The 25767-nt window shown below is 33.8% G+C and overlaps 1 long non-coding RNA gene across 1 annotated transcript in view; it reads right to left on the bottom strand.

Moving 5' to 3' along the window:
* LOC141393501 (uncharacterized) overlaps positions 1–25767 on the bottom strand; it is a 590028-nt gene that overhangs the window by 55439 nt on the left and 508822 nt on the right. Inside the window, exon 6 of the long non-coding RNA XR_012410112.1 lies at positions 4585–4627. This is a non-coding gene — a long non-coding RNA (uncharacterized lncRNA). The remainder of the gene's footprint in view (positions 1–4584; positions 4628–25767) is intronic.

The following is a 25767-nucleotide window of genomic DNA, read 5'->3' as shown; positions in this document are numbered from 1 at the left end:
ATTTGTAATTTAATATTATAAACTATAGCTCATATTTCTGATCTGATTTGGATCGACTAGACCAAAACTCAATACATTTTATGGAGCAATATTTTGTCATATATCTGTCATTGTTACAATGGGCTGACTGCCTGACTACATTTGTGCTATTACTGAGACGTTGTTATTTATACTTCATTTCCCGTTCATGGTATTACTCAATAAAATATAAACTACTTTTCAATCACTTCTAGGGTTTCCCTTCAACACAGTTGTTTTTTAATGCTCTATCATGCCCTGCCGTCCATCAATTGTACACCTTCTTTTCTTGGATGCTCTGAGATTGAATTGAATATAACCAACAACACCTAATTAAACACGCAGACACGGTGACAATGTACTTTGTTAATTGTTGTTGTTGGTCTTGTTTTTATTTTAGATAAAGTATACAAGATACTGTGCTGAGTATGTAATTACATTTGGCTTTTGAGGTTTTTTGTTTGTTTTTATTCTTCATGCCCAGGCGCGAATGGCGAATTGGCGTACAAACATGGCAGATATTGTCGCTGATATTGATTTATAGGCTTTGTCGAAATAAAACCCTTTAATGTCATCACAAAATCCAAACAAACACGTACGCACACTCACACGCACACACGCCGACTGAAAGCGTGAATGTGTTGAATCGTGGTTTTATTGCATTGTGGCCCTTCTCCGTCGTTGAGGAGACATAAATTAAACAGACTCTGCGGTTTTACCCAGAGATCATGCAAATATGATTGTATGTCACCGGTAGGTGGGTAGTATGTGATTGGGATTTAGGGAAGTGGGTTTAATCGAGTTTTGATATGTAACATAAACCTTTTAATACAGTGACAATAAAAACGAGAGAGAGGGATAGAGAGCGAGGTGACAACACAATTACTTCCTCTTTTATTGCAACCCCAAATTCAATAATAATTATTTTGTGTGTGTTTTGTGGTTTTGGGCTTAATTAATCGAATATTAATTGATTATTTCCTATTAAAAAAGGAAGTATAATAAAAAAAATTTAATATTTTAAAAATAAAAAAAAGTTCAGACAATTTGTTTAAAACTATTAATTTACCTTATCTACAGCTATGGACGCATAAATGGCACGTTATAAAATTCAATACTGCAATTAATTATTTTCGAACTAAAATCTAATAAAATTGAATGTTTTATAATTTTCAGTTATTGCTGCAAGGGTACTTGTTCCAATTTCTTTCATTTATCGGTGCTTTAAGAATGGAAATTGCTTCAAAATATGTGCCTAGTTGCTCGGAAATTAGACATCTAAAGAGAAATAACTGATCTTAGTTTTAAAAACGGCTGGTTTTCTTAGTACAACTATAGAAGCTTCTGATACTGAAAAATATATATCTTAAGAAAAATAGGGTATAAACACGTACAAAAATTATATTAAAAATGTTACGATTGAAAACCATGTTAATGTAAATTGCGATACTTTAACTATGAATTATCCTTTTTGTGGAGTCTCGGAACAATGTTCTCCATATCGGACTACAAAGTATTTATTTTTTAAATAATTCGCGACAGATAACCCAAACAACATGTTTTGGTGGCCGAGGTAATCTGTGTTTTACCACAGTAACCAAAACGATAGTCGAACGATTTATCGTACCGGATTGACCCGAAACCGTAGTGTTTCGGCCAGCGGCAGCCAACCCAGCATAAATTCTATGATTCTACGTAGGTTTCTATGCTGCTGCAACAAGAATACTCGGAAGATCGATAGTTTGCCAGCTCTATGCTTCTCTATAGAAAACCTTTATAGGTATATATTCCTGTAAATGAGAACCTTTCGGAGACTTCTATAATCATGAAAAAGTTTCCATTGAAAGCAATTTGTATATTTTGAGAATATGTATAAACACCACATACCATTTCTGTACTATTGAGGTCGGTTTCCAGTCTATCTGCAAATGCAATGACAATAATCATAGATGGGTGTTTCGAAACATCAATATTAATACGCGATGTTTATAAAAAGAAATACTTTACAAGTAAAAAAGTATCAGTCGGCTTTGCCGACAGAGATATACCCTCAACCTTTGTATATTGAAAATTTTTTTTCCCAAAAAACGTATGTATTTAGGGGGTTTTAAAAATGTTGGGCGTTTGAACCGACAAAAATGTTGATTAGGTTTAAAGATCAAAAGTTTTGCGGAGGAGATACTAAAAGGAATGGATTGACATTGACCGTTATATATGGATCTCCAGCCACAACATATGGTGCCATAGGGGGTTTTTACACTCTTCGGGCTGTTTGCTCAAGAAGTATGGACTTGCCCTTGAAAAAACTTTTACCGTCGTAATTGAGGCAGCGAATGCAAGTTGCTTCAACAAAAATCAAAGTGATTCGATATTAGGTCTTAAAGTGAACTCATCCGAAATTTTGTGTGGGAGGTACCGGATGGAGTGGACAAATATAGTCCATATTTGAACCTGATCTATATCTGGTGCTCCAACCACCTCACACGGTGTCATAGGGGTTTTTCGCAACATTCATGCTATTTTCTCAGGAAGTATGGACTGGCCCCTGATGAAACTTGTACCGTCGTATGAAGGGCAGTGAATACAAGTTGTTAAAACAAAAATAAAAGCGATTCGAGAGATGGCCCTAAACTGAACTTTTCCGAAAATTTGTGTGGGAGGTACCCGAAGGAGTGGACCTATTGAGACCATATTGGAACCTCATATTACTCTGGTAGAAAGTTTACGCTATACAAAGTATGGACCAAATCGGTCACTCCCTTCAAGAGTTTTCGTGCGCACAAACTTTCCGAACATTTTCGAACTTTTGTGGGGGAGGTACCGGAAGGAGTGGACCGATGTAGTTCATCTTCGAACTTAAACTAAGTTTGGGCAAAATATTACGAAAGCCAAAATTTGAGCCGAATCGGTTCATCCGTTCGAGAGTTATCGTGCGCTCCAGCCAGCAGGACAGACGGACATGGCTAGATCGACTCCAAATTGTCTGAAACACATTTCGTCCAAACATACTTGGGGTCTAAAACCATTATTTCGATGAGGCACATTTTCATCGTATCAAAGTGTATATACCCTCCATAGCCTAAAGGCTGAGGGTATAAACAATGTAAAGAACTGTCAGATAAATTTGTGAATTTAACAAAAAAAACAAAAACATATTTTCCCTTTGAAAATTACATGAATAATTATAACTAATTTTAATTTTTAATTAAATTCTTTTACTCATTAAAATTTTTATTTTTTATTTTATTTTCAGATTTGAAAGATGTCATAAACTGCAACGACTTCTTCTGACAACTGAGGAAAGGTAAATTAGCCCATTACCCCAAGCAACAACAAAAAAACAAAAAGTGTAATGCCACACTGAGTATTTTACCAGAAAATGCAAATTTTTCAAGCTGTTCATTGTCTTTATATATTTCGTAAATTTACTCAAGTCTATCACAAAGAAAATGAACATAATTGAGTAACCTTCCCATTCTCTTTCGTTAAACTGAAATTCCCTTGTCGTACAAAAGAAATTTAAAGTGGTGAACACCCCACCCAACTACACGGCCAATTTGTTTAGGTACAAACAGTATATTTATTACCTGTTGTCCTAATCAAATAAAGTTTATAAATTCAACTGAAAACATTCAAAAGGAAATTTTCATAATTCAATTGTCAACATTACTGTTGAAAACCCACAAAGAATTTCTAGCATATTTTGGGGACTGTGAATATAAAAATGTACATGCAAATTTTTTTAGGGGGTGATAGAAAATTGTTTTATTCTAAACATTTTAAGACTTTGGCATGCTAATTAAAATTAAATCCTTTGTTATATTTCTCAGCTGAATACGAATATATGTATGTTAAATTAAACAACTGTAATATGGAAACTTAATTAAAAAAATGCTAGAAATGTAATTAAAAATATTTTGTTCACAACAAGCTATCTAAATTTGATTAATCCCAAGGTATTAATTTTATTGGTAAAACATTTTCAACGTTTCAATTGGCCCCTAAGAATCGACCATCAAAAGCCCTTGAATAAATTCCCACCATTAGCCTTAATTGCACTTTTTCCCAAAACAAACCGAATGAATACACCCGCGCCCCAATTACGACCAACACACAGTTTTAATGACATTGACGTGACCAGGGCTTTTATGAAATGCACTTTATTTATTGTGGTAGCTTTTCTTGCACGTAGCATTCGCGTTTTAATTATGCCAAAGCTTTTGTGGTACACGAATTAGTTAGACAAATTAATCAGCGTGTAATTTTGTCAATTGATAAATCAATCAATAAGTTCGTAAGGGAACTAAGAATATTGAGGGAATTTAAAATAGAAATATGAACCACATCATTGCAGAAAAGCAGTTGTTTAAATGGCCTTGGGGACATATAATATCCATGTGATAATGAGAAAGCCTTATTGTTGTCCAAATCCCAAATCCATAGGAAAAAACTCCTTATTTCCGTTTTATACTTTGCTATCCACTACCTTCTACTTTATTTAAATTTCAAAACTCAATTTTTACTTTGGAACAGTAAATTTATAGTTAAAATAAATAGAAAACTTACCTGTGGTGAATGGTCTTCAAACGCGTGCCATAACCTTGAGAACCTGAAAATACAAAGGAAATATTATTAATGAAGGTTACGCAAGTATCTGTCAGTTTGTACAAAAAATAACAGGAGCCGTGATCCTAAATGTGCTAAGAATAGACCGATATTTTAATAATAAATATAATTTTCTTAGATGACGAAGGAAGTTTTGGAAGTTTCCAACGTAAATTTTTAGGCATCTACACAGAATAAAATTATAGCATAGTCTACCATAAAACTTTAAAGCAAGAGATGACCCTAATATTGGGTCATTTCAGAAACAGGTCCCTTCACCTAGCAAAAATTAAAATATTATGTTTTAGAATTGCCTAAAACCCACATTTCAGATTTCGATATAGCTATATAAGGCCCAAAATACCCCAAATCGGCCTACCGGAGATATATCAAAATCCGATCCGATTTCCACAATTTAGCATTCGTTTTTTAATCACAACAATGAACTGGTAAAATATTTTCATCGATTGGACCATAAGTGGGGTTTAGGGAATTTTCTTGAAAATGTACCTTTGGCCCCATACAAATTACTAGGGAAACAAAGATCCCCATGGATGGCACGGGTTAGCCTTAAGTGATCGTCATAAAATTTCATATATACAGTGCTGCTCAAAACAATTGCAACTCAGATGCTTATACCACAGTTAAACTGATTTTAGAGACATTTAGTGTTTTAATTAATATTTTTTTTTGTAATTTGATTTTTTATTGACCCTACTTCCAGGATTTAAAAATGATTATTCAGTTTTTAACACTTACAGTTTGTCAAGTAATTGTTTTCGAACCAAGAAAACTAACATTTTTCTGTATTAATTAATGAAAAAATTACTGATAATTGTGATAAAAATGTCGGGTTTTTTGCAAAAATTAGTTGGACGACTTATTTCAGACAAGATTGGATGTATAAATAAAAAATTAACCCACGTAGTCCAACAAAAAATAACGAAAAGCAATAACTACATGTAATGCAAGTTGTCAAATAAATGTTTTCGAAATGTAATGGAGGTTCCAATATACCCCATATTTTCGGTAAATACTTGAAAATAAGGACAATTTATGAATTTTATTTTTAACAGGGAGTAACTACTAACAAGTATCAACAATATTAGTCATCGAATAGCCGTACTAGGAGGGTTACCATATGGACCAAGGGAGTACCGGGTCATATTACATATAAACAGGGTACTGTAGGTTTTAAACCGGGAATATTTGAAAACTAAGACGTTTTATGAGTTTCTTTAGTTTACTAGGATGGATTGTCATCAACTAAAATAAATATTACCTTCAGAATAATTAAATCAGGAGGGTTGCCAGATGTACGAAAAAGGTACCAGGTTATATAAACAGTAAACGAGACCACCTGTGTCTCAAAACAGGGCACCGAAGTTCGTTGTTTCACTTAATATTAATTAAGAGGTAATAACATTTCACGAAACTATCGGAAATATCGCAGTAAGAGACTAATATTGCTTAGAAATGTATGGGGTACAGATTTCGACAATTTTCAGAAATGCTTACTACGACTTATTGGACTCATTTCGTGTACTCTGCAATACTACTCACCATATTTTTTAAGGGAAAAATAATGCTGGCGGCAAAATAATGCTTCAATTTTACCATGGAAGCCAAAAAACTTAGAGAATTCCTCTGAACTGGCTCTAAACAGTTGACATCGGATGTCCATTATAAAATCAGTATAGACTGACAATATCTTGCATATGTATTGCTAAGCGATATTTATACTTTTATGTCATATTTTGATTTGTTTTAGAGAATTGTTTCATCCATTAATTCAATTTGAGTTAAATAAACAAATCTTAAGCCCTGGTTATGGATTCAGGTGGTCTCGTTTACTGTTTATATAACCTGGTACCTTTTTCGTACATCTGACAACCCTCCTGATTTAATTATTCTGAAGGTAATATTTATTTTAGTTGATGACAATCCATCCTAGTGAACTAAAGAAACTCATAAAACGTCTTAGTTTTCAAATATTCCCGGTTTAAACCCTACAGGACCCTGTTTATATGTAATATGACCCGGTACTCCCTTGGTCCATATGGTAACCCTCCTAGTACGGCTATTCGATGCTAATATTGTTGATACTTGTTAGTAGTTACTCCCTGTTAAAAATAAAATTCATAAATTGTCCTTATTTTCAAGTATTTACCGAAAATATGGGGTACATTGGAACCTCCATTACATTTCGAAAACATTTATTTGACAACTTGCATTACATGTAGTTATTGCTTTTCGTTATTTTTTGTTGGACTACGTGGGTTAATTTTTTATTTATACATCCAATCTTGTCTGAAATAAGTCGTCCAACTAATTTTTGCAAAAAACCCGACATATTTATCACAATTATAAGTAATTTTTTCATTAATTAATACAGAAAAATGTTAGTTTTCTTGGTTCGAAAGCAATTACTTGACAAACTGTATGTTACTTCCAAGATTTAAAAATGATTATTCAGTTTTTAACACTTATGTTACAGAAATGTGTGAAATATCAGAGGATCCCTAGTTTTAGCCTGTTCAAAACATATGCAGCTCCGTGGTTTGAATATCTAATAATAGTTCATTTTTGGATTGATTGACATCAGAATGGTTTTTAATCAGAAGAAAGGGGCAAAAACCTTTCATGAGGAGTACTTTTGACAGACAAGTCTAATCATCAGCTAGATGCTCCACTTGGGAGTTTGTTTTTTCTATGAATTTATATTTAATTTATGTTATGAAGTGGAAAAGAGCAACAACTAATAAAAAATTATTCTAATTATAAGAAAAACTTAAATTATGACCAGAAATTTATATCAAAGCTTTGCTAAAATAGTAATTTTTGAAAATTGAAAACATAGGAACAGCACAATATCTAAAACAGAGCTGGATAAGTAAGTAGACCGGTAAAGTCCTTATTCGAATCCGATTTATATATGGAAGGAATAATACGATGTGCAAATTTCTTGCCCCCTTCGAGAGTTATCATTCACTACATTTTACAGAAAAATTTTTAACATTTGTGGGGGAGGTACCCGAAGAAGTGGACTGATATGGTCATTCGAACTTAAACTAAGTTTGAGCAAAATATTACGAAGTGCAAAATTTGGTTCGAATCGTTTGATCAGTTCGAGAGTCATCGTGCGCACCAACCAGACAGACAGACGGACGAACATGGCTAAATCGCCTCAAAGTTTCCATAGTAATTTGTATGGAGCCAAAGGCGAATTTTCACGAAATCGCTCCACCACATCCAATCGATGAAAAAATTTTACCAGTTCATTTCTGTGGCTAAACAGGTAATCCTACAAAAAATTTGAAAATTGGGTCAGATTTTAATATAAGCTATATATAGGGCCCATGGAAACTTTGAGGCCACTGTGGCACGTGTTAACATATTCCGATTGTACTCAAACTTTGGCAATCTTAAAATCTAACAAAACTAAACACTTAAGGTGGTGGCGCTCAAAAAATACGACATCGATTTTTTAAAACCACCCTAAAGGCTCAGGCTAAAAAGTGGTCAAAAATTTGTTCTTTATTAAACTATCGTATCAATATTTGACATAATTAAATAACTTCCAAGGACGTTCTATTTAAATTTTAATTACAATGCGAATCATTCAATACCATTTTTATATAACTGTATATGGGAAAAAAACATGTACATACGTATGTTCTCTTACAAAATTTAAACACCGATGAAAGTAAAACTATGAACATAAAGGTAAGGTCACATTAGACAAATATTTGCTCCAGCGACCGGCAGTGTGCGCTTACTGAGAGCAAGTGAGTATAAATTTCAATGCATTATTTACGCTCACATGCTTTCAGTAAGCTCACACTGCCGGTCTCTGGAGCAAATATTTGCCTAATGTGACCTTACCTTAAGCCTTCGTCCATTATGTCAAATAAAAACTCGAAATGATGTACCAGCATGTTCAGTTTCCCCATATTATAGCAATATGTATGCGAACCTTGAATTATGGAATGTTATCACTAAATTCCTATTAATTGTTTGGAAAATAGTTTAATTAAGCGGCTTTGTTTTGCAAAATATTTATCCTGCATTTTTTGGGTTTTAAATAATTTACATGTAAAATGCTTTTTCGTAACATAAATATTAGTGCCTTCTTTGTTTAGGGCTATTATTATAGATTACTTTTTTCAATGGTTTGACTTTGCAAAGAAACATTGAAAACTTTAAATAAATATTGTATACAATTTAAATTAAATTAATATCACTTTTACCGTTAACTCAACCTGAAAGCCATGAATCTGTTTTAATAAATCGAACCAATAGCAAAATGTCACTTGTAACAACGACCAAATATTTGTTTCAATAAAAAGAACCTACAAAAATTAAATATTTATCCATAACAAAGCAACATTTTTATTTTTACACAACGCTTTTGGAAATTCCTAAGACCACCAACTACACCCACTTTTCGTAGCAATTAACATTTTTTACCCAACAGTTTCGCTTCGTATGGTTGTTTTTTGGGAGCTTGCAACATCGCTCTCTGTGTGAAGTAGAACATGGGAAAACATGTGATATTATTGAAGATAAAAAACACACAGATTGTACAATCTACATACATGGGAACGTGTGTGTAACGCTACATGTCCGCATGTTTACCAGGCCTTGTCATGCAATTATTTCAATACATTCAGCGTTTTTAGAGAGAATCCATCCCTTTGAATTTTGGTTACAATTAAATTCTCATTATACAATCATGCATCCATTCATCCAACTATCTGACTGACACAGCCAGTTGATACAATGGCATATTTTTGTTTATTTCGACCAAGCGACATATACCGTCATCACCACACCACCATCACCGACATCAACAATCGCGTGCATTTAATTAATTAAAATATTAAATTATTATTACGCCGATGGTGCCACACATACACCTTTACTTTACCGTGGGCTATTGTTTGTAGGCCCACAAGAATGTCTGTCATGACAAAATAGTCATCAACTAGCAACAACTTTCAGTGTGACTGAAAGTTTATAAAAATATTCTCAACAGACAGTTGAACTTTTCTCGCAGCATAGCCAACCGAATAAGAGCCAATAAAACGGACTTCCGTTTCCGCTGACTCAATCGACACGAAACCGACATTGTCAATGTTTCTTAAATAAAGATGATCAAACAATTTGGTATGTTTATAACACCTAAAGAGTGGCTTCTTTAAAAATATTTACAGACGGTAAAGAGAATTATTTTTTCGCAGATTACCACACCCACGAAATTGATCTACACAGATTTTGCTGTTTTGTGATGCGTGATCTCAATTGTTATAGGCTCTCAGAATATTAATAGAATTTCCTTAGCTACGTACACCGTGCAGAATTTCTAATTGCGACCGACCTAGATTCGCACCTCATAATTTATTCTTCATATTCCATGGAAATGCCCATATGTATGTAAAAGTTAACCCATTTTCCAAACAAATGTAATTTGTAATATGAAAATCCAAAATTTGTTAATGTCGCAATGGACATTCCCTCTTTTGTCCACCATGCATAGATGTCATTGTTCGTGGGTAATTACTGGAATTTTGTCACTTGCAATTGTCCCAATCGGCCAGTGGTTGCCATATAAGGTGACATTTGTAATGGCCCCCTGGACAAAGCACCAAACGTAGTTGTCAAATGTGATCGGCATAATTAATGAGATTTTAATAGTTAATTTCTCACACAAACACATGAGGTGCGCAGTGTCACCGACTCACTCCGACTGTATGACCATCATACACACAATCAAAGCCACTGCAAGTAAATGACCTTTTGCTGGAAGCCAAAATAAGAATATGAAATCAATGAAAATTAGTATTGATTTATATTTTTGGGTGGGAGCTCCATCACCACCCACAACTCATAACCACAACTTTAATGATATTGATTAATTGAAATTACATATGTATTTAGCCAGAGGTATCCAATCAATATAAATGTCAGATGCGTAGTAAAAGTCACATCTAATTATTATTAGTGGTATACTTAATTAAGGTAATTTATTTTACTGAAACTGTTTTGTGTTCGCCATTAATCAATAGTAATTGAATAGTGTTACTATGGACCAACTTGAATGCCGCCAAACAATCAGTCACACTCATTCCATCCTACGCATTTACATTTTTCAAGCAACTGTTGATATTCAGGAACTAAATTCTTATTGAGGAAGAACTACGGCAAGTTATAGAGGTGTAGAAGCAAGACGTTCAACAGAATGAAATGAAAATAATTTGAGGGTACTCTAAAGACAAACAATCTTAATGAAATGAAAACTAAATGAAATTACAGGAATATCTTCATCATTGTAGTAAACGCTATTAAACAATGAGTGAAGAGAATAAATAAATTTAATGAGAATCCTGTTGCAATGTACATAGTTGGAAACATGCGGAAATTAAAGCTGGGTAAAAGCTTGATCAGATATAAATGAGGATTTCTGAGTGAAATCGGACACTTTTTCAAGATGAGGTTTTTGATTTCCTTTATTTTTTGCTGTGGTGATGCTGCTGATTAGCAAAACATTTTAGTATATTTTCAGAATTTTTTGACTTCCAGTTTCAGTCATATCGCGCATTGAAAAAGCCAAATTCTGTAAATACTATGTGCAAGGAAATACTCATAACTTCTTTAATATTGGTCCAAATAGAAAAAAAAATCTTTTCCGTATTTTTTGTTGTTTTATCAGCTAACTAAAATTTTGCACAGTGGCCTTGGATGCAATTTTCGCGTTTTAATATTTAAAATAACCCCCAGTTTTTGTAAAAATATTTATTGTTCTCACACGAATTGTCAAATTTTGTAGATCGATTTACTCGCCTTAGGGCATATGTAGAACGCTGATTTTTGAATGAGGAATTCTATACTATATAGAACATGCCTACGAAGAATTAGGTCTGTATATAGTCTTGGGGCTGAGCTATGGATGCTAAAATTATTACGAATATAGACGAACGAACAAAAAATAGTTACAAAAACAGGGGGTAAATGATGATCAATAATTGTAATTGTACTCTTCGATTTTCTTGAATTTTTTTTTTGTATTAAACTAAGATTAATTACAAAAATTCTTAATGACTATTTTTCGTAATTTTTAAAATTTGTCAATAAAATTTTTTCTTTATAACAGTGTGTAACGTTTGTTATTCTAGCAAACAAATAAATAGTTTCATTTATAAACATTTATTTTGATGTTTTATTAGGAATATATCATGAACATCTTAAAAACTTCTTCATTATGCGATTTTAAGAATGGTTTAGCAATTAGTGTACCATAATTAGTGGGTATTACTGAATGAAGTTTTTTTGTGCCCGCGATAACTTGTGCCATTTAATATCTCAAATTCAAATCCTCTTTCGTATTTAAGCAGTTGTGAAAATTTCACTTTAAATTTCATTGTAATATTCACCTTGGATGCCCATTCATATAATTCCCAAGCTGTAGTGATGATCAAATCATCAGTTTATTTAGTTTATTGTCCGGCTGGTACAATAACGGCTAAACCATTTTCAAAATAGAAAAAATGACGAAGTTGTTAAGATATTTAAGATAAATTCTTTAATAAAAGTACAAAACAAATTTTGGAAAATGTGATTTTTTATTATACCCTCAGCCTTTAGGCTAAAGAGGGTATTTACACTTTGATACGACCAAAAATGTGCCTCATCGAAATAATGGTTTTAGACCCTAAGTATGTTTGTACGATATCCGTTTCAGACAATTTTGAGTATATCTAGCAATGTCCGTCCGTCTGTCTGTCTGTCCGTCTGTCTGGCTGGCTGGTGCGCACGATAACTCTCGAACGGATCAATCGATTCGGTTCAAATTTTGGGTATCGAAATATTTTGTCCAGATTCGATTTAAGTTCGAAGATGGGCCATATAGGTCCACTCCTTCCGGTACCTCCCACACAAAAGTTCCAAAATGCTCGGAAAATTTGTGGGCACGATAACTCTTGAAGGGAGTAACCGATTTGGTCCATACTTTGCACATCGTGAAATTTCTACCAGACTTAGATGAGGTTCCAATATGGACTCAATCGGCCCACTCCTTCGGGCACCTCCCACACAAAAATTCGGATAAGTTCAGTTTAGGACCTGCTCTCGAATCGCGTTGATTTTTGTTGCAGCAACTTGTATTCACTTCCCCCCATACGACGGTACAACTTTCATCAGGGGCAAGTCCATACTTCCTGAGAAAATGGCCGGAAAGGTGCAAAAAGCCCCGACGACACCTTGTATAGTGGTTGGAGCGCTAGATAACTCTCGAACGGATCTGTCGATTCGGTCCAAAATTTGGCCTTCGTAATATTTTATCAGAACATAGTTTAAATTCGAAGATGGGCTATATCGGTCAACTCCTTCAGGTACCTCCCCCCACAAGTTCAAAAATGTTCGGAAAAATTGTGCGCACGACAACTCTTGATGGGAGAGACCGATGTAATCCATACTTTGCACATCCTAATATATCTACCAGGTTTAGATCAGGTTCGAATATGGACTATATTTGTCTACTCCTTCTGGTACCTCTCACACAAAATTTCGGATAAGTTCACTTTAAGACCTGCTCTCGAATCATTTTGATTTTTATTGAAGCAACTTGCATTCGCTGCCTCAATTACTGTAATATTTCTTCGAATATTAGATGAAATTCGAAGATGGTGCTTATAGGTCCACTCCTTCCAGTACCTCCCCCACAAAAGTTCGAAAATATTCGCTAAAAGGTTACGCGAGTTCTCATAGACGTAGAAACCGATTTGGTCCAAACGTTGGATCTATAAATATTGTTGAAACTTAGTTTATGTTCAAATTTGGGTATCCTTGCGGTACCACCCACACAAATGTTCAACATTTTTGTGTGGCTCGAGGATCCTTTGGACATTTTTACCGAAGGTTTTCCTAGTGGTCCTGTTTACAGCGATATTATGTTTTTCGTAGGCTAGTGTGATAAAAGAAGCCCTATCTATCGATATCCCCGCAATTTTTTTGAAAACCCCACTAAATAAATAAGTTTTTTTTTTTTTTTTGGGAAAAAAGTATTTCAATCCACACAGGCTGAGGGTATATCTCTGTCGGCAAAGCCGACTGATACTTTTTTACTTGTTTATTTATGTTTTTGGTATAAAGGGAAAATAGTATTGACAAATTTTAAAAAATTAAGAAAAACTAGTAATCATTCGAATCCCACTACCAAATAGGACTTACAATTTTTGCAATTAATCGTAGTTCAATACAAAAAAATTCAAGAAAATCGAAGGTGCAAACATTGATAAAAATTGATTTTAAATATTAAAACGCGAAAATTGCATCCAAGCCCACTATGCAAATTTGTTTTTTTCTATATTTTCTTAGATAGCTGACAAAACAACAAAAAATTCAAAAAAAAATCTATTTGAACCAAGAAGATATGAGTATTTCTTTTCATATAGTTTTTACAGAATTTGACTTTTTCAAGACGCGGCATCTCTGGAACCGTTAGTCAAAAAAGTCTGAAAATACATATAATAAAATGTTTTGCTGATGAGCATCACTACAGCAAAAAATAAAGGAAACCAAAAACATCATTTGGAACAAGTGTCCGATTTCACCCAGAAATCCCTATATATAGGTTAAGTGCTCCTAAGTTCGGCATGTACCAGTAGTCGGCATCTTTGGTATTTGATTGAAGTTGGAAAAATTTACTCGGAATCACGAATGATTGAAGTTAGGCAAATCTTTAAAGTGCCTACTATTGGTGCACTTACCCTACATATTTTTTGGGGGGTTAGTTATGTTTGAAATACCTTCTACATAAAAGAAATTAAATTATTCTATAAACTGGGAGAAGCTAAACTTTCCTACCTACCTTTCTCATCCCCTTAAGAAATTCAGAGACTGCTAAATTAAGAAATTTTTACATGTAACTGTTATAATATTGCGTTAATACTTTGATTTGTAACTACTTACGGCTACCAAAATGTTCTATATTAAACCCATATTTGGTTATGAGAGTTTTTTCGCATTCAAGAATGTTTAACTATATTTTTTTCATTCCAGACACAAAATATAATATCTAGTGAAGGAACCTTCTAATAATTACTGAATATTGAAATCTAGTTAATTTATTTGCTTCCTATTTTGTATCAAACTTACTGAACAACAAATTTGTAAAGGTTTCATTTATAAATTTAAATTATTACTCAATACTTCACACATTTGTATCGAGTACATTTTAAGTGGATATTTAAGTGATATTTGAAATGAAGTGTACTCTACTCCAAAATTCGCTACATCAAAGTACATATAACTCCCCATTTCAATGGTGGCAACATTTTGTCCTTGACACAAAATTACATTTAAAATGATGATCAGATGATGAGACAGTGTTATTAGAAAGCTGAATCTGGTCATGACCCCTTAGATAAGGTGGCATTACTGTAGAAGCGTCAAAGAAAACTATCAATTTTCTAGAAATGGTTACCATCTATAAAATATCGCTTTTAAATATCCATAAATTGTGTACAATTTGTAATACATAATGATATTTTCCCAATGTTGTACCAACCAGCCTTTTTGGTGCCACAACAATTACGGTCTTCAAAATGGTTGCACACCCTTTTATTTTTCAGAATTGAATACCTTCCAGATCAAGCCTGTGATGTGGTATTCGGAAATGTATGACATTTAGTAAACTGTTTTTAAGGTTGAGTATTTTTATCTGTTACTATTTTCAAGCCATATTTTTAAAATGTAATACATAAGTGCGGAACCAAATTAAAATACTGGTTTAAAATTTACAAAAAATAGTTGGGAGAGGTTTGGCTGGAATCAGTTCTAATTTAACACTTTACATCTACATATACTCATTTAAATTAAAATAGTCTGCTATATTTAATCGTTTCTTTTTCTTCAGAAATAACACCCAATGTTCTTAAATTTATATTGGATATTTTTACCATGAAGGTCACCACATAGTCATTATATGTACGTAGTAATGTTCTTATTTTTTGTTGTGTTAATTGTTTTTTTTTTTTACTCCAATTAAAACAAAAATCTATTTGATACGTAATGATGTAGTAAATGACTTTTGTTACATCTGTCAGTTGTATACGGTCGAAAGCATAAACCTTATGACAACACAACGTCACTACACCAACAATTTTATTACAATTTTCAAGTTCAGATCGACAACTGACAGTGAATTACAATTCGTACATGGCGGCTTTTGCTATTAAATGTTTACGGAACGTGTTTTTGTTGTCTTCCCCTCTGCAGCACTTTTGAAATACGACCATTGCTATGTTGGCCACTAAGCATAAGCTCACGCTGCCCTGCCTTACACATGTCTGCGCGCGTACCTGACAATACCTGTGTGTGTTTAGTTCAAAACAAACAAACATGAATGAAATGAATTTCATGGTTTAGAATTTTGTGCAAAAAAATTGTTCATCTTCACTGGAGCATGACACAGTTAAAGTTACACTCCAACTAAAAACTGAAAATTGCCTCGAAGTGAAGAACAAACTTGGGGACATGAACAACAACAAAAAACACAGAGGAACACTAAGGGCAGAACTAACATATTATCTAGCTCTTAGGTCGGTCATAAAACAAAAATAGATTGTGTTAGGTATAAAAACTGGGCTAGTCTACAACTACTGAAGATAACATGCCCAAGCAGAAGAAAATAAACCCAAAGGAGGATTTTACAGGCTTTCTAAGGAACATTGCATGTTTTAAGTCACGACAGATTTCTAGCAGAATTTTGGCCAGAATTAAAAACAATTTCAAGCTTTAAGCAGGTGTCATATAGTAAGTAACTCGTATATAAATTTCCATTTATAATAAAAAGTTTCGTTTATTTTGGTACTTTGTCAAACATGCTTGGCGAACAAAAAATGTTGGCTAAAGTACACATGAATGGCTGTTTTTGGTTGGATGGATGGCTGAATGATATTCAGAGTTTAATGGAGGCCCTTTTGTTGGTGTTGTTACCATTCCATTGGGCGGCTGTATGATTATGTGCAGCGTATGACGACGTGCCTTTAAAGTTACTGCGGTCACGCTTCGTTAGCTTAACTATATTTTTTGTCGAATACCAGACAATGACGCCAACAAACATCAGCACCACCAGCTACACTAATATCCAGAGCAAACAGAACAAAACAAAATGCACCTGTCAAAATTCAAATACCATATACGAGGGTAGTTGTAGCACAGTCTGATTTCAAAATAAAAACATCTAAAAATTAAATCTTTTAAAATTGACTAAATTTTAAATTTGTCGCTTCTGTGTGCGACAGAAGACCGAAATCTCTGTGTGAAATGGAATACCAAAGTTTCGAAATGTTGTTCATTTTTATACTAGAGCATTTTTCATATTTAACGTAAGAGGGAGGTAGAGGAAATTAATAAGTAAAAATAAAGCAAAACGACCTGAAAGAACTATCATTGTTCACTTCTTCAACATAATAAACTAGAAGAGCCATACGAGCAAGAGGAGCTAAATGAACGATATAAACGAATGAGTTGCATATGGTTCCGTTTCTTTGAACTAGTTCGTTCATGAATGACGCAACTCTAAATACGTTAAATATTTTTTTACAGACCCAAAAAGGATACAAGAACAAGAAGCAGCATAATTTCCAAAAAATAATTTACGACAGTTCCCACAATCATAAATACATTGAACTATTTTGTATAAAACATTGAATAAATAAAACAATACTCATGCCATCCCAATTCTCCCATGTCACTCTCTAATAAGAACAAGATCGCATTGTAAAAAGATATTGTGAGAGTTAGGTTATTATACTTAAGAACGCAATCGAATTGGAGAACTGCCTCTTTTTGGCACACACAATTTTAATGTTTTTTCTTTAAATCACACTTAAATGGCCGATCATTGGCAGATAGGCGAATCGAATAACTGTAATGTTTTGGAACGTAAAAACACCAAAGATTAGGGCAAAATTCGCTTTGCTGCCACAAAATGCGTGCAAAACTTGTTGTGTCAGCTAAGACAAACCTTTCTACTATAATTCGAGAGGACTATTTAAGACTGACTCATTTTCGGGTTCCCAGGATCATCCCTTAAGGTGTTAATCCCAAGTTGATACAGTATTTATTTATTAATTAATTATTAGGCAGCCAATTTTTCTGTTTAAAATTCTCTTCAGACAAGTCAATAATGCCCATAATTTCTAGCCCTAGGTAACCGGGTAGGTAGCTACCTATTAGTTATCTTTACCTACGCGTTTGGTAATTTCTACGTGCCATTTACCGATGCGTGTAAATTTTGAAAACATGTGGTAACATTGGTGATTTTCATTCATGATTTCGTAAAAACATTGCCACATATAAGTGTTTTACAATTTTTAACACATTGGCAACGATCAACCAGGCAAAATTCTTGGTGTAAGTAACACGGCCGTTTTCGACCCGGTAACGTTACCTATAGATTGAAATTATGAACTTTTGCTTTCACGGTGGATATCTATGAACTCATAGATAACTACGCGTAGAAATTACGGGCATAATGTATAACCACAGCCACAACCTATAAAATACCGAAAACCGGGAGGAATATTTCTATGGGGGCTATATGAAGGCCTGAACCTAAACCGACAAATTTTAGGTGAAAGTTTTTACCCCCAATGAAGACTTAATACCAAATTTCAGCCATTTCGGAGGGATATTTAGGGCACAACCTTCAAAATACCAGGAATCCAGAGGTACCGTTCTATGTGGGCTATATGGAGACGTGGGCCTATAGCGACAAATGTCAGGTGGAAAGTTTTATACCCACAACGAAGACAAAATGCCCAATTTCAGTCATTTCGGTGGGATATTGAGGCCACAACCTTCAAAATACCGAAAATCGGGAGGTATCATTCTATGGGGGCTATATGATGACGTGGACCTATGCCGACAAATTTTAGGTGGAATGTTTTATACCCCCAACGAAGACTAAATACCAATTTTCAGTAATTTCGGTGAGATATTGAGGCTACAACTTTCAAAATACCGAATATCGGTAGGTACCGTTCTATGGGGGCTATATGAAGACGTGGACCTATGCGGACAGATTTCAGTTGTAAAGTTGCATACCCCTAACGAAGACTTAATTCCAAATTTTAGCTATTTCGGTGTGATATATAGACCACAAATCTTTGAATATATTTTTGCATATGCTCAGATATGTAAAAATATGTCAAAATATGCACGATATGCAAAATATGCAAACATTTCTGGGCCTAATTCGTTTTATTTTGTAATAAAACGAGTTTCTGTCTAATCAGATTTTCTCTACGACCATCCTAACCATATATGCATTTGCATATGATTCCGCTGTCTATTAATTATATTATTTAATTAATTAATTATTTCTTTATTTATTTATTATAATAATAACACTGTAGAAAATACATTTATTTATTCGTTGAAAAATATTGCATGGCTTCCGGCGAAACCCATTTTTGTTAAAAGCGTTTTGCGGTGCCAACCAACGATAACTCGAAAAAGAATGAGCCGATCTTCGTAAATTTTTTTGGGCGTTTTAACAAACTAATAATCTTGTCTTTAACCCATTTAGCGCCAAGATTATTATTTTTTTTTTTTTTTTGCGAGAAAACTTAAAATTTTATATGAAAATTATATTTTTGAGACTTTTTAAAAAATGTTGAACTGTCAAAGTAAAAACTTTGATTTTAACGAAAAAAAATTGACCTATTTTGTCCAAAAATCGGGAAAAAATTAAAAATTCTTCACTTTGAACCAATTTTGCTCCGATGCACTTGAATTTTTTGCGGCAAACTCTATACTACCTGTACTTCAAAATAAGCCAATAGCGGTATTTACTCATGTTGGTAAAATGGCATTATAGATCTTGTACATCTTGTTAATATTGTAGATCTACAACTGTTTACAATACCACAACAACAAATATGTACATTGAAAAATGGGATTACCAAGCAGGGCTATAGGAAAAGTATGGAGTTTCAATTAACTGACATAATTTCGCATATACATTTATCTAATGAAGTGCGATATATATACTAGTTTCCAAGCTTTGCCTTCGTCTGCCACAACAACAACATCCTGATACACCTGAAGATCGGCTTTACCACCCGTGAAACGTAGTGTAATGGTTGGATGCGTGGGACTTCGGTAGACTCCTAATTTTTCAATGTATCTCTAAAGGCCTTACAGCTCAACTCGAAAGAGAATTAATTAAAAATACATGAAAGTTTAATTTACCACAGGGTTGTTAATTTACTCGACTTAAAAGAATTGTAAACATTCCATTGTACTTTTACAAGGGTGTAGAACAGCTGATTGTTGTGTCATCACTTTGTTGTGAGTTTTATTTTATGTCGCAGTTTTTTTTTTTTTTTGGTAGAAAAATGGGAAAAATAAAAAGAATAAAAGAATGGAGGCCAAGAGAAAAAACGTTTTTAATGAAAAAAGTATAATAAGACTGAAACTAAAAGTTAGACTTACGACGACGCACAGTGTCCCATTTTCAAAAAAACCTGGCCAAAAATCGAAAAAAAATTTTATCAATTTACACTAAAAAGGGTCAGATATTGTTTACAGGATCCCAGTGCGTGTAGTTATGAAAAAATATATACATTTCTTGTTTAATAAGTGGGTATAAAAGCAGGTCAAAGTGACCCTATTTGGAATATTTTTTCTTTTCAATATTTAAGTTGTTTATAAATCTATGATAATATGCAAAATAAACAACGGTTATTAAATATTTTCTTTTTGTAATTGTAATGAAAGGTAAGTGAAACGTATTTAAGATGTTCAGTGTCGCCAATGAATTGTGCTTTCCTTAATAATTGATGTCCGTACTTGTTCATTTTTTTCAAGATCAATTTTCACAATAAATTATGAAAATAGTTGTGAGTAAGATCGAGTTGGGCCGTGTAATTTACCATTTCATAAAAATGAAGTGTTTTTTACCAATTCCCATCGAAACATCCTGCACAAATTTGCACTTTTTGTTTTTATGTGATATTTTGTCTTGCAGGTATGTACAGATTTTCTTTCATTCAGAATGTCAGAATATAGTATAGAGTCACTTTCTGGCGTTTGGGTATAATTTGGAGTTTTGGTATATTCCAAGACTTATAGTAAAATTTTATGGCGAACAAATTTCTAGAATATTTTGGTCTGATCCGATCACATTTTATAGGAGATTTTAAAGATTTGTGGAAAAAGGGACCAAAAGGACCCCTTTTATCACTCGCACGAGGGTTAATTTTTTTAAGAAAAATATTCCTCGCATTCTTGTCAGTATAGTTACCAAAGACATTATCCACCTAAAGTGCAAGGAATCCAAGTGATCTTAACTCAAATATTTTCAAAACTGTAGAAATGGTGGAAGCTTGCAACCCTATTTTAGTTTCTTGGTTTTTTGGCAAAATTGATACCGATATTTTCTTGGTATGTAATGCAAACAGAGATTTCTTTTCTTTGGTAACTTGGTAACTTATAGAGAACATTTTTGTCTTTGACAACATTCTTCTAAAATGATGCTTTGTATGTCAATTTTGCAAAAACTCATATGAAGAACGCCCTTAACCCTAAAATGTGTTTATAATTTTGCATATTTCTGGAGTTTAGGTAAGGTATAGAGTTTTGGTGTATTCTAGGACCCATAGTAAAAATTGATCGCAAACAAAATTGTAGAATATTTTGATTCGATAAGATCACATTTTATAGGAGGAGGGGCCAAAAAGACCCCTTAAATGACCGCCTGAGGGTTAAATAATATCAAAAATGTAATCAGCGGCCGGAAAAACATAAGAACCAAAGGTTAGGTCAAAATCTATTCATTTTTAGAGTTTTGGCCAGGTTTTTCGGAAAATCGGACTCTGTGAGACGTTAAAATGTTTTGATTTGTTTACGATATTCACAAAAAAGACATTCACACTTCGTTCTAAAAAACCCATTAACAAGAGTTGTAAATCTACCACCAAGAGTGAATGCCGCTTATGTTTTTTTCTATTTTTTGGCTAAGATAAGTAGAGGTAACCACTTAAATGACAAGAGGTCACTTATTTCATATGAGCCCAAATCTGTATTAAGCTGAATATATTTCTGAGTCTGGCTTAGCGTTCAACGACACGACTTCTAGATAGACTAAAACTTAAATGACTGAAAAATACTGAGGAAATCTAACACAACGCTTAGAGGTTTTGGCTACAGTTGGAAATTGTTGATGTCTAGTCTAGATTCTGCGTGCAAGACAGGCATGCTAACCATTGTACCACACTGGCACGCTCGTGGACATAATACTGTAAATATTCGAAGCATTATTTTTTTACACATTATGAGCCTTATATACTCTGATATTTCCCCCAATATAATTGTATAATTCTTTAAACGAAACTCAAATCTTTATACAATAATTTTCCGACAGATTGCCTAATGCATCACTGTGCACTGTTTGTGGCTAAAAAAAACTTACCCAAATCATTTTGAATAAAAAAATTGTGGCTTTGATCTGAGATGCCTTTTTTATTTATGCCATTTCCCCCAAAACATCTGCCACTCTTTTGGTCTTTAACTTTATTGTTTTATTCTTTTTGAGGGGCTTCCTCCAAACCAAATGTAATGCGTTTTCGGTATTATGGTAGATTGTGCCTGGGATGGCGTGCTGACTGATATTTTTGATGTTATTGTAAAAAATACTGTATTATGTTTTAGAGCGGCATCACTTCCTGTTGTGGTGACGGACAAACCTGTCATTTTAAAGTGAGGGTTTTAAATAATATTTAATGTAATTTAGCACAGATTTATGGACACAAATATATTTTTCAACTTCATTGTTGAATTATCATTTCTAAATTCAAGGCTATTTATTTTCATTTACCATTCTCGGTTTTCAGTTAATTTGGGCATATTCGTGAAAAGTGATTTTCTAAAGCAGCAACCTTGAGTGCCTCAATGCTAGATTTAAAAAATGCGAAATGGGTAGTAGGGAAATTAAGTGGTCTTATTTATCTCTTTAGGTGGCAAAATCACCATTTATTTTCCTTTTTCCAGTCTCTAAAAGAAAAACCGCAGGCCTTTTCCATTCTACAGTTATTATTCAAATCACTGTTTTTTCTCTCTCTGCTCTATGGAGAAATATCAACGTTTTTTTTTTTTTTGCCAAAAGCTCTTTTGCTGTTTAATTTTGCCTTACATTAAAATTAAATGAAAAAAAAAAACTTATCCAAGTAACGTTTCCAACTAAAAACAAAGATAAACGACAAAGGTGCAAGAGATCAACTGAAACAAAGCAAAAGCAAAAAATGACGACGGCATAATTATACAGATACCAGAGAACGGCAAAGAAATCAAACCCAGGGCAGTGGGTTATATTTTTTTCTAGTTTGCTGCACGTTTTTCAAAAGTTGAGGAAGAATTAAATGTGAAAAAATCGTTGTATTTATGAAAGGAGGAATGTATTTTTTTCTATAAGCCGTGCACAACATAGTGACATACATTGATCTTATCTGTAATCTAAAAATTGTAACTTTCATGCTAATCAGGCGGTGGATATTCTAAAGTATCAAACAATACTGTGAAAGAAGCAATTTGTCGTTATTTATTTCTGAAGTAGAAATAAACAAGTAAGAACAGACTATAGTCGGACGGGGCCGACCATGTGATACCCTATACCACTATCCCTGTGCACTAGCTTTCCGGGCTAGCTGTTATAAGATGTGCATTAGAAATTTTACCAATTTTCACACAAAAGTTTTGATCAATTTAACCCGCTAAATATTATCCGATCATACCGTTGACTTGCACGCTACTTCTTCATCTCAAACCAAAACTACGTTTAAAATTTCGCGCCGATCGGACTATTATTGCGACCTACAGAGCGGCTACAAAATCGAGCAAAAATTTTGTTTTTGGTCCATTTCATCCCTTTAACATTTCACGATCATCGCCAAAAACTAATCAGTTCTATTCTGGTCCAAACCCGACCTCCATACTAAATTTCGTGACAATCGGTCCATAATTGCGGCCTCTAGCTTGATTACAATTTTTAATGGACGGACAGACGGACGGACGGACGGACGGACACACATCGCTAAATCGCTTTATCTCGTCGAGATATGAAGTTTGGTATACCACATGAGGGGTCTACGACGAATATTTCGAGGCGTTACATGAATTTTTGGGAAAACAAACTTATTATACCCTTTTCCACATTGTGGTATAGGGTATAAAAAGGCGATGGGAGTGCAAAGTAAAACAATATTTGAATTAGTTTCAGAAAAAGTATTATTTAATAATATTGTTCCCTGTTTGCGGATTGCTAATCTATATATATAAAAGAGTAGTGAGGTGAGTGACTGACTGACTGATTCATCAACGCCCAGACGAAACCGCTGAAGGTAGAAAGTTGAAATTTTGGGTGTAGGTTGCTGTTGGTGTGTAGGGGTGAAATAAGGCTGGGTTTTTGGAAATTCGACCTAGAAGTGTACGAAAAGTACTAAAAGGTACTAAATATGGTACCCTTTGCATTAGGCAAACGGTAAGAGTTAGAATTCTGAAATTTGGAATGAGGGTAACTGATGGAGAGGTAGAAAGATGTACCAAAGGGTTTTTGGAAATTCGAACTACAAGGGTACGAAAAGTACTAAATGGTACTAAATTTAGTACAATTTTGATTTGGGTGAACGGATTGAGCTGGAATAATGACTATTGGAACGAGGGTCACTGATGAAGAGTAACAATGAAAGGTTTTTGTAAATTCGAACTATAATGGTACGAAAAGTACTAAATGGTACTAAATTTAGTACAATTCGGATTTGGGTGAACGGATGGAGCTAGAATCCTGAAATTTAAACTTAGGGTCACTGGTGGAGATTAACAAAGAAAGGTTTTTGGAAATTCGAACCATAAGTGTACGAAAAGTACTAAATGGTACTAAATTTAGTACAATTCGGATTTGGGTGAACGGATAGAGCTGGAATCCTGAAATTTGGAATGAGGATCTCTGATAAAGAGTAAAAAAGAAAGGTTTTTGGAAATTCGAATTACAAGGGTACGAAAAGTACTAAATGGTACTAAGTTTAGTACAATTTGGATTTGGGTGAACGGATAGAGCTGGAATACAGGCATTTGGAATGAGGGTCACTAATGAAGAGTAACAATGAAAGGTTTTTGGAAATTCGAACTATAAGGGTACGAAAAGTACTAAATGGTACTAAATTTAGTACAATTTGGATTTGGGTGAACGGATTGAGCTGGAATCCTGAAATTTGTAATGAGGGTCACTGATGGAGAGTAGCAAAGAAAGGTTTTTAGAAATTCGAACCACAAGTGCACGAAAAGTACTAAATGGTACTAAATTTAGTACAATTTGGATTTGGGTGAACGGATAGAGCTGTACTAGTACTAAATGGTACTAAATTTAGTACAATTTTGATTTGGGTGAACGGATTGAGCTGGAATACAGACTTTTGGAATGAGGGTCACTGATGAAGAGGAACAATGAAAGGTTTTTGTAAATTCGAACTATAAGGGTACGAAAAGTACTAAATGGTACTAAATTTAGTACAATTTGGGTGAACGGATGACACTAGAATCCTGAAATTTGAAATTAGGGTCACTGGTGGATAGTAACAAAGAAAGGTTTTTGGAAACTTGAACTATAAGTGTACGGAAAGTTCTAAATGGTACTAAACTTAGTACAATTTGGATTTGAGTGAACGAATTGAGCTGGAATTCTGAAATTTGTAATGAGGGTCACTGATGGAGAGTACCAAAGAAAGGTTTTTAGAAATTCGAACCATAATATACGAAAAGTAATAAATGGTACTAAATTTAGTACAATTTGGGTTTGGGTGAACGAATAGAGCTGGAATCCTGAAATTTGGAATGAAGGTCACTGATGGAGAGTAAAAAAGAAAGGTTTTTGGAAATTCGAATTAAAAGTATACGAAAAATACTAAATGGTACTAAATATAGTACAATTTGGATATGGGTTAACGAATAGGGCCGGAATCCTGAAATTTGGAATGGGGGTCACTGATGAAGAGTAAGAAAGATGTACCAAAGGTCGAAAAGTCCTAAATGGTACTGAGTTTAGTATGATTTGGATTTGAAGAGCTGGAATCCTGAAATTTG

This window comes from Musca autumnalis, unplaced genomic scaffold, assembly GCF_047663935.1.
Source record: "Musca autumnalis isolate F117 unplaced genomic scaffold, ASM4766393v1 scaffold_2, whole genome shotgun sequence".
Taxonomy (NCBI): domain Eukaryota; kingdom Metazoa; phylum Arthropoda; class Insecta; order Diptera; family Muscidae; genus Musca; species Musca autumnalis.
The sequence above is the reverse complement of the archived record's forward strand: the minus strand, read 5'-3'. Positions and strand labels throughout refer to the sequence as shown.